This window comes from Plectropomus leopardus, chromosome 19, assembly GCF_008729295.1.
Source record: "Plectropomus leopardus isolate mb chromosome 19, YSFRI_Pleo_2.0, whole genome shotgun sequence".
Lineage (NCBI taxonomy): Eukaryota > Metazoa > Chordata > Actinopteri > Perciformes > Serranidae > Plectropomus > Plectropomus leopardus.
The window spans coordinates 1605126-1616067 of NC_056481.1; the positions used below are offsets into that span (position 1 = coordinate 1605126).

Consider the following 10942-nt stretch of genomic DNA (forward strand, 5'->3'; position numbering starts at 1 on the left):
TCTCATTCTTGTGAATGCAATATCTCAAGAATACCTCTTGAGGGATTTCTTTCAAATTTGGCACAAAAGTCCACTTGGACTCAAAAATGAACTGATCAGAATGTGGTGGTCAGAGGTCAAAGGTCAAGGTCACTGTGAGCTTATTTGTCTTATTCTTATGAATATGATAGCTCGTGAAGACCATGAGGGAATTTCGTAAAATTTGGCACAAACTTCCACTCAATGATAAGCTGATTTTGGTTGTCAAAGGTCAAGGTCACAGTGACCTTGACCTTTGACCATCAAAATCTCATTGTTGACACCACTCAAAGGCTCATGCCAAATTTGAAGACATTTCTGAAGAAAGATTTAACACAAAGTGCTGTAAGAGCTCAGTTTAACACTGCTGTGAGTGGACTGAAGGACGTCTCTTCCACCGAAAACCATTAAAGCTTCACGGCGTCCGGCCTCTGATGCGACTTTGCTGAGTCTTCCTGCCAATAATGACCTTCCACGGAGTAAAGGAGGACGCCGCTGCTCTCAGGTCGCTCCGCTCGCTGCAGCGTTACAGCTCCGCGTGGACACATTAACCCAACAGGAACCTGGTCCACACATTCAGGGCCTGTTTGTCCCCGTCTCCGCAGCACAGTCGGCCCTTTATCTCCGCCCGGCTTCTTCTGCATTAGTGTCTCAGACAAGAGTTGTTTTTTTATCAGCCTCGTAATTCAACCTTTACAACATGAGCAAACATACCAACGGTCTCTGCCCGCCGGCTGCAGCCCGACTGACTCAACCACTCGGAGAATTGTGACCAGCTAAGAGTCTTTATCTGCCTCCACACGTCATTTACAGGCTGCTGGAGCTTTTACTCAAAACGCATTTTCTATTCAACACTTTATAGTTTAACTGCAAAAAAAAGCCTCATATTTATTCTTTAAGCTGAATATTTCTCAGAGAAAATGAAACAGAGTTAATCCTATTCAATTCAGTTTTCAATAATAAAATCTTTAATTGGTTCAGGACTTGAAAGCGTTTGTGGAAATAAACCAGACTACAGTGAAAATGTTGTTGATTTAAGCTTCGGGCTGATTTATTTATTCTGAAGTGTGATTTTATTTCTCTCACAGTTGAAGATTTTCCGCTCTGAGGCTGAACTGTGTGACTGATTTATGTTTCAGTTCGTCTCTGACCGGATCAGTTTTAACATCGGAGCTGAAGGTGGACGCCGCTGCCGAGTTCAACTTTATGAAAAGTCGTAAAACAAAAGTTTGGAGGGAGAAATCAGGCGGAGAGAGAAGCTTCAGCGTGGACAGAAGGTAAGAGCTCCTGACAGTCTGTCTGCAGCTCCGATCAGGGCCGCAAATACAGACAGTGTGGTGGCCCCGGGGGCCATAGTGACAACGGGCCCCCCCAAAAACTACAAGAAAATTACCTGAAAATTAGTTAAAATATATATATATTCTTTTAAAGGAAAAGTAAAAAAAAAAAAAAAGAAAAGACAGTTAAAAAAACCAAAACACTGAAATGTTTTGGATGAAGAGCTTAAAAAATGATAATAATTTTGTCATATTATTTTAAATATTTTATATTGGACGTGGGAGGTGGCTTTTGGCGTCACGCTGGTACGCTGAAAGCACTGACAGAACGGACGTATTTGAAGAGTTCGGAGCGAGAACGGGCTGAACTTTCCTGCAGGAGTTCAGCGCGATCTCATCCCAACTCGTCACGTGGCGCCACTCTGTCAGTGACCTTCTGCGTCTCCTGCTGACGTTTTAGGTGCATTCGTTGACATCACAGTAACGGCATCCCGGAGCGTAAACAGCTGATGCAGAAGGAAAAACCTAAAAACGTCGTAAGTAAACGTAGAACGTCACTGACGGAGCCGGTTTGTGAACGTGTTGCACTCCTGCATGAAAGTCCGGGGTTTGTTGGATCCATCCTCCGCTCCTCCTTACATTACGCCGTTACAGATGTCGTGACGCCGTCCAGCAGCTTAACGTGTGAAATGTGGCTTTTTGTGCCAGAAAAAACTGTCAGGGTGGCGTTATTTTAGGAGTTCAGAATGAAAACAGGCTGAAATATTTGCACGTTTTCAGTGTTTAGTGAGTGTTTGTCGTTTTGGCAGCGACTTTCACTTCATGTTTGTGTGCGAACTGTTTTTAAACTTCTGAATGAACAAATTTGTTTACGCAAATGAGAAAAAAATGTCACAAGATACAGTTACTACATCATTATTACCGTCATTAATGTAATGACGGAGCTTGTGTGTAAACTGTGAGTCTTAGTGAGGAGGGAGTGTACCATCAGGGGGGGGGGGGGGGGGGGTTACATCACCGCCCTGCTGGATCTGTGGCTGCAGTCAGAGGAGCCTTCAGTCAGGCTGCAGGAGCACCAGAGGAGCACCAGGGGAGCACCAGAGGAGCACCAGGGGAGCACCAGGGGAGCACCAGGGGAGCACCAGGGGAGCACCAGAGGAGCACCAGAGGAGCAGCAGCCGGTGCGCCAACATGCGGACTGAGAGCGGCGTCCCGCGGGCCGCTGCGCCGTCTCTCCGGGCCCTGCTGACCGGGGCAGCTCGGGGCTGAGTCTGCCGGAGCGGGGACCGGGACATGGACTGTCCGCTCTCTCTGTCCCAAAGTTGCTGACAAGTTTTGTTTTTTTTTTTTGTTCTGTTTTTTTTTTTTTGAGCGCTCGCGGTGCGTCAGTTGCGCGCGCGCTCAGCTCGGACTTGGATACTTTGGATATCGCGCGCGCGTTTCTGGCGGAGGAATTAACCTGTGAACTGATCAGATGGATAACTCGAGCTGTTTGTGGGCTGTGTTTGTGCTCGCGCTCTCTCTGGGCTTCAGGATAGAGGAGGGCGCGTGCCAACACTACTATCTCCTCCGGCCCATCCCCAGCGACACGCTGCCCATTCTGGACCTGCACGAGGACCCGGACCCGGTGCTGGATCCCCGGGAGAAGGACTTGAACGAGACGGAGCTCCGGAGCGCTCTGGGGAGCCACTTCGACCCGCAGTCCATGTCACTGTCCCCGCCGGAGGACAAGCACGCGGGCATTTTGCGAGGACGCGAGCGACGCGAGCCTGCGGCTGAAGCTCTCCGGAGCGATGCCCAAAGACATCCGGGCCATGGAGTTCGAGGTGCAGCACGGAAAGAAGCAGAAGCCGAGCAAGAAGCTGCGCCGGCGGCTGCAGCTGTGGCTGTGGTCGTACACCGGCTGCCCGGTGGTTTACGCCTGGAACGACCTGGGCAGCCGCTTCTGGCCGCGCTACCTGAAGGTGGGCAGCTGCTACAATAAACGCTCCTGTTCCATCCCCGAAGGGATGTTCTGCAAAGCTGCCAAATCGACTCATTTTACGATCCTGCGATGGCGCTGCCTGCAGAAAAAGGGCGCTCTGAAATGCGCCTGGATCCCGGTCCAGTACCCGGTCATCACCGAGTGCAAGTGCTCGTGCCTCAACTGAAAATAAAAAAAACAGACTCTGCTGCTGCAACCAGTCACTAAAAGCCAACTTTGAGGATTATTTTTATACACAAGGAGCTTTATCAGACACAGATAAAGAGTCAGAACAACCTGTTTTCGAGCTGCAAAGTTTTGACTTCATGTTAAAAAAGTCCCAACAGAGAAAAAAGTTTTTTGTTTTGGGGTGCACTGTGCAGTGTGAGACGTAAAATCTGACAAGTTGATCTTAAAATAATCTTGGAAACCGAGATTTTATATTATTTTTATACACAAGCAGCTTTATCAGACATTGAGTGAGTCAGAGCAACTTATTGCTTTGCAGAAAAATGGAAAAATTATCATTCATGAGTAAAAAAAACTTACTTTCTTTGTTTCAACATTTTGACGCAATGTGTAAAAGTCCCAAAAGAGAAAAAAGTTCAACCCCAAAGTGCTTTTCTCTCAGCCTGAGCTGCACTGTGCAGTGTGAGAATGCACTGTAAAACCTGACAAGATGATCTTACTTAAGTAATATTGGAAACCAAACTTTTCTGATTTTAGTGAGTCATTTAGTGAGTCAGAGCAGCTTGTTTTCTTGCCCAAACTGAAGAAATTTGTCATTAATGAGTAAAAAAGTGTTGCGGTGCATCGGACAGTGTGAGAAAGGTCAAACTGTAAAATCTGGCAAGTTGATCTTAATTAAAATAATATTGGAAACAAAACGTTTCGGATTATTTTTACGTAAAGAAGCTTTATCAAACATTCAAAGAGTCAGAGAAGAGTCAGCAAAAGTTTTAAAAAAATGTCATTAATGAGTAAAAACATTTAACTTTATATTTTTTTTAACATTTTAATTTCGTGCTAAAAAGTCCCCAAAGTGTCAGTTTTCTGTCAGTTGTGTTGCGGTGCACTGTGCAGTGAGAACCTCGCAAATCTGACAAGTTGATCCAACTTAAACTTAATCTTGGAAACTGACTGCTTTGAAAAAGTACGTATTACTGGAAATCTTAATTTATATTGAATTTTTCGGCTAAGTTTAAAGTTAAGTTATGTTTACTTGATTTCTGAAGTTTTTGCAACTTAAAAATGACAAGATTTATTCAATTAAACTTTCTAAGTGTTAACATCTTCATTAAACCAAGTGAGTCTGACTTAAGTGATAATGACGAAGAGGGTTTGATTGTGATAAAGTTCAGAGATCTTTAAGTCCTGTTTCTTAAAATGTTTAAGAAAACGGAAACATAACTGAATAGTTTGCAGCCAGAATACAGATACATCTGTACATACAGTACAGCTGGTTTACTTTAGCTGCTAAAACTTATTAAGACTGATTTGATTAAATGATTATGAATTTTTACATTGCAGCAACTTCAAATTTAATTAAGTTTGAAAATGAATTAAATCTAATTAAATGTTGAGTAAACTTAACAGTTAGATATAAAGTAAATGTACATTAAGATTAATAGTTCTATATACTCATATTTTTTAATCATTTTTAAAAAGTAAAATCAACTTGTCAGATTTTACAGTGTATTTGATGTACATGTTTTTATTTTATTTGACAACAGAACTTTGTATAAAATGAAGGTCAGTATTATTAATATAATCAAATCTACTGTATTTTTGTTCAGTGTATCTTGATTGTAACTGTTTATATTTATACTGAAGATTAAAAAAAAATGAATTTATGGAGAAAAAAAATGAAGAGTTCTGCTCCGAATATCAGAACTCTACATTAAAACTCATCGTAAGATGCTGTAAAATAAAAAGGGACAGTTGGTTTATAAACCACAGGACTGAGACTCTTTGTTTTTACAGATTCTTAACTGCAGTAAAAGTATTAATATGACACTGTAAAAATACTCTGTGACAGTAAACGTATTTTAAACTTCCTGCATCAACATCAACATCAAGACGCCTTTTGCTCGAATTTTTAACCTCCGAAACCTGAAAAAAATGGTTTGATGTCATTCAAAAACATGAGAAAAAACATCATGAGCAACTTGGTATGAAACGTCCCGCAAACTGAAAAAAAAAAAAAAAAAAAACCAAAACCCAACAAAAACGTTTTTTTAAAAGGAAAAAAAAACAAAAAAAAAAGTTTTAAAAAGGTTTCTATGTTGATTTTGAGCTATTAAACAGTGTTTATGAGAACTTGAAAAGCACTTCATAAATAAAAAGTATTATTTATTATTATTATTATTATTTTAAAAAGACCTAAAAATTAGCTGGTGGGGATTATTAGCGATCAATCAATCAGAAAAAAACTAAATTTATAATCCTCTTACTTACACATTTAAAATTTTGTAACAGAAAAAAATATTTTAAAAGAATATTAGGACGTTATTTATTTAACTTTATTTATTTTTATTATTTTTATTCATTTTTATTTTTGTTTATTTTCTGGTAATTTTCTTGTAACTTTGTACTAATTTATTGGTTATTTGGGGCCTTTTTTTGTTTAGTTTTAAAAGGGTTAAAGTACTAAAAAATGTGGGATGGAGGATGCAAACAGATTCTTATCACTTCAGGCTGGACAGGTATTTAGTTCGGGTCAAGACTGGCTTTTGATCTGTGTGTGTGTGTGTGTGTGTGTGTGTGTGTGTGTGTGTGTGTGTGTGTGTGTGTGTGTGTGTGTGTGTGTGTGTGTGTGTGTGTGTGTGTGTGTGTGTGTGTGTGTGTGTGTGTGTGGGGTGGCTGGCACTTTGTTGAACTCGACTGTGTTCGGGGAGGGCTCGATGTCTCGATGATTCTTTGTAAAATGTCCCAAACATTTCATATGTGAGTCACAGTTATTTTAAAAACTAATTTAAGGAATCCTCATCAACGGTATTTCCCGTGTTTATTTATTTAGTCACCAAATGATGTCCACAGAAGACACGTAAACTACATACGTCATGTCGATGTCTTTTTTGGACATTTCATGTTGCGTTGGCGTAGGCAGCTGCTCTTGGGGGGGAAATGTGTTATCACATTAAAAGCTGCAGATTTGTGTTTTGTTTATGGGCTGTTTTTACGTTTGCAGGTTTTACGTGTGTTTTTGAATTTCTGCCCCTCATCACGTGCCCAAATCTAACCATCGTGACGGTCCGCGCTGTTGTGTAAACGTAACGACGTGCTGCGTCCTCCCACCACGTGCACTTTTTGACATCAACGTGATGACATCCTGGAGCGTAAACAGCTGACGCGGAAGGAAACATCATAAGGAGACGCAGACAGTCGCTGACAGAGCGGCGACATGTGATGAGTTGTTTTTTGATTAAGACTGCAAACTAATGATTCAGCCCGAAAACTCAACGGGAAAATCTTTATCGAAGTATTAAGTAAAGAGAGAGGTCGGCTCATTTCCATCTTTACAATCAGACTCCTTGTTGCAGAGGAGTCGCCCCCTGCTGGCGTTTAGGAAGAATGCAGGTTTTTTGGGCGAAAACAGTCTGTGGGGGATTCAAAGTGAAGGATTTGTTGGTACTCACAATGAATCTGCAGTTTTCTGCACGTTTCTATAAAAAACAAACAAACCACAGAATCCTAGAATAATGACAGAGATATCAGATATATGTACACAGATATATGTACGCACAGATATATGTACACACATATATGTACGCACAGATATATGTACACACATATATGTACACAGATATATGTACGCACAGATACATGTACACAGATTTATTTACGCACAGATATATGTACACAGATATATGTACGCACAGATATATGTACACAAATAAATGTATGCACAGATATATGTACACAGATTTATGTACCCACAGATATATGTACACAGATATATGTACGCACAGATATATGTACACAGATAGACAGCAGTGTGTGTTTTGACAGGTAGGACGAGTGGGAGAATTCGGATGTTACACCGAGACGTTTCAAGGTTTTCGCTCTGGTGTGAGGAGACAGACGATTTCTGCTGCCGCCCACCACCAGGTCTGACTGCCGCCAACACACACACACACACACACACACACACACACACACACACACACACACACACACCCCCACCACACTCACACACACACACACACACACACACACACACCCACTCACACACTCACACACACACTCACACACTCACACACTCACATTTATCAGTCCTGCTTTCTGAGTAACTTTCAGCATCCTCTCTCATCCAACAGCAGGGAAATTTTCCCCAGTACTTTTAATTTTTGTACTTTTTTTGTTGTGTGTGTGCGTGCATGCACGTGTGTGTGTGTTGACAGTCAGCGGTTCAGCAGCAGATTGATGACAGTCTGGTTGTGTTTTTTACCAACAAGGAGACTCCAGACAGAAACAGCCTGCTATTAAGTAATCCCACTTTTTGTGTGTGTGTGTGTGTGTGTGTGTGTGTGTGTGTGTGTGTGTGTGTGTGTGTGTGTGTGCACTTCAATACTGTTATTTACCGCTGGGAATCACCAGAGGCCCCACGATATCATATTGTCACAACACTTAAGATATAATGTTTATATGATTTTAAACATCTGACAATATGCTGAATATTTCAATCAGATAAAATGTAAAATATTTATTACCTTTTTTTCAATTAATGCGAATTATGTCCCCAAATTCAAACTTTGTCAGCATCATTTACATCTTACAGGACAAAGTGTTTGGCCCTGTTTTTCTCACTTAAATCTTTGTTATTGCAGCAAATTGTACTTGATTTTATTAATTTACTGGACTTTCAAAAGTTTAATTTGTATTCACAATATTTCACAATAAAAATAATTTTCATAATTTGAAAAATCTAATATATTATAAAAAAAAAGAATAAAAAAAGCTATTTATCTAGTATCAATTCAATATCGATACCTCCAGTGCAGACCAAGCGAAGAATAAAGATCAATACCACCACGCAACATTTCTGTAAATTTTGTAGGAAAATTTTATTTGTATTAATAGTTTTCTTTTATTTTTGATACGTAAGTTAGGAACCACATTTTTTGTCCCTGATCCTGATCTGTGTCATTTAATATTGCATATATGCCGATACCGCTTCTTTTAATACTTTTAATACAGCTGCACAGAGCACACCTTTAAGAGGGCTTTTGTAAAGTTTTATTAAAAAATATCTGCACCCAAACTCTTCCTTGATGTTTTTTTTATTTTTTATTTGCCCTTAAATATTACTTTTAAAAATTAGTTTTATAAAATAAAGTATAAGCATATTTTTGTTTTACTTCGCAGTGGCAAGTGTGACTGTGCACGGTGCAGCAGTGTGTGTGCAGCAGTATGTGTGTGTGCAGCAGCAGTGTGTGTGTGTGTGTGTAGCAGCAGTGTGTGCATGCAGCAGCAGTGTGTGTGCAGCAGCAGTGTGTGTGTGTGCAGCAGCAGTGTGTGTGTGCAGCAGCAGTGTGTGTGTGTGCAGCAGCAGTGTGTGTGCAGCAGCAGTGTGTGTGCGTGCAGCAGCAGTGTGTGTGCAGCAGCAGTGTGTGTGTGTGCAGCAGCAGTGTGTGTGCAGCAGCAGTGTGTGTGTGCAGCAGCAGTGTGTGTGCAGCAGCAGTGTGTGTGTGCAGCAGCAGTGTGTGTGCAGCAGCAGTGTGTGTGCAGCAGGGGGCAGCAGTGTGTGTGCAGCAGCAGCAGTGTGTGTGTGTGTGTGTGTGTGTAGCAGCAGTGTGTGTGCAGCAGCAGTGTGTGTGCAGCAGTGTGTGTGTGTGTGTGTGTGTGTGTGTGTGTGTGTGTGTGTGTGTAGCAGCAGTGTGTGTGCAGCAGTGTGTGTGCAGCAGCAGTGTGTGTGCAGCAGTGTGTGTGTGTGTGTGTGTGTGTGTGTGTGTGTGTGTGTGCAGCAGCAGTGTGTGTGTGTGTGTGTGTGTGCAGCAGCAGTGTGTGTGCAGCAGCAGTGTGTGTGCAGCAGTGTGTGTGTGTGTGTGTGTGTGTGTGTGTGTGTGTGTGTGTGTGTGTGTGTGTGTGTGTGCAGCAGCAGTGTGTGTGTGTGTGTGTGTGTGTGTGCAGCAGCAGTGTGTGTGTGCAGCAGCAGTGTGTGTGCAGCAGTGTGTGTGTGTGTGTGTGTGTGTGTGTGTGCAGCAGCAGTGTGTGTGTGTGTGTGTGTGTGTGTGCAGCAGCAGTGTGTGTGTGTGCAGCAGCAGTGTGTGTGCAGCAGGGGGCAGCAGTGTGTCGCCGTCCGTCACTCTGACTCCATTAAATGACTTGTGTCAGTGTGACGACACGTGAAGGTGTGTGTGTTGTTTCTGACTGCACAAATTTCATGAAGCCGAGGCTGCGTCCGTGTGTGTGTGTGATCACACTGCCCCACACTGTTCACACACTGTTTATACATACCAGTGTGTGTGAGGGCCCCTCTGTCTGTCGCAGCCTGTTTACTCAAACTTTATTTTGGGAAAATTCCACAAACTCTCTGCAGGACTGCAGACATAAATCACTGAAGCTGCTGCAGCCTCTGTCACTCTCACACACACACACACACACACACACACAATGTCTGCAGGTCTGTGTGTGTGTGTGTCTGTGTCTGTGTCTGTGTGTGTGTGTGATAAATTGTGTTTTTGTAGCTGTACCTAAGTACATAAGTACAAGTGTTTTCAGTTTTCTTCATATTTCAGACACAAATCTTGTTTCCGTTTTATTCTTTTGCTGAGTTCATTAAACCCTTTGTTGCACACAGATTAATAATCTGATTTCATTAAGTCTTCCATTTTAAAAGATTATTAATCTGTTCTTTTGTTTCGTTCCTTGAATTGTTTGTTCGTTGTTCGCCGTTCGTTCACGCGGGTAATTCGCCTGATTATCAATCCGTTCTTTCACTGGTTTCATTTTTTATAGATTATTAATCTGTACTTTCTGGTTTCTCAATATAATGTTGCACATTCAGATTATAAATCTGTTCTGTCACTGGGTTTAGTAAATTTTTTGTAAACACAGATTATTAATCCGTTCTTGCACTGGGTTTATTAGATTGTTCATCCACACAGATTATTAATCTGTTCTCTCGCTGGGTTCATATAATCCTTTGAAAACAGATTATTTATCCTTTTTTTCGCAGGGTTTTTTAAAATATTTGTACATATTACAGATTATTAATCTGTTCTTTTCCTGGGTATATTAGTTTATTGTACAGACAGATTATTTAATCTCTTCTAATTGTTGTTATTTAATCTGTTCATACAATTTGTTCACCTTGTTGATTGACCTCTTTTCTCAGTTTTTTCTTCTCTCAATTGTTTTTTTTTTCCGTGGTGTCATTACATTATTCATACATTCAGATTAATAATCTGTTTGCTTTATTTGTGGTTTGCTCCATAAACTAAATAAATAAATATAATTAGTATAAAGTATGAAACTGGGACAGAGAGTCATGAAAAAAAGACGCAATGGAGGATTTTTTTTCTGGATTTTACAAACAGAAAAGTCCAAGTGGAGCTGGATTAGATTAGATTTTTCTTCTTCTTCTGTCTAAAAAACCCTCGGTGATGTTGATGCAGTGAAACAGTCCGACAGAGACACCTGCTGGTTAAAAATGTGAACAATTAGAAACTAAAACACCAGA

General features: G+C 41.1%; 1 pseudogene; it reads left to right on the plus strand.

Annotated features, from left to right (window-relative positions):
* Window positions 1-2700: 2700 nt before the first annotated feature.
* LOC121959233 lies at window positions 2701-3445 on the plus strand (annotated as a pseudogene).
* Window positions 3446-10942: the final 7497 nt, after the last annotated feature.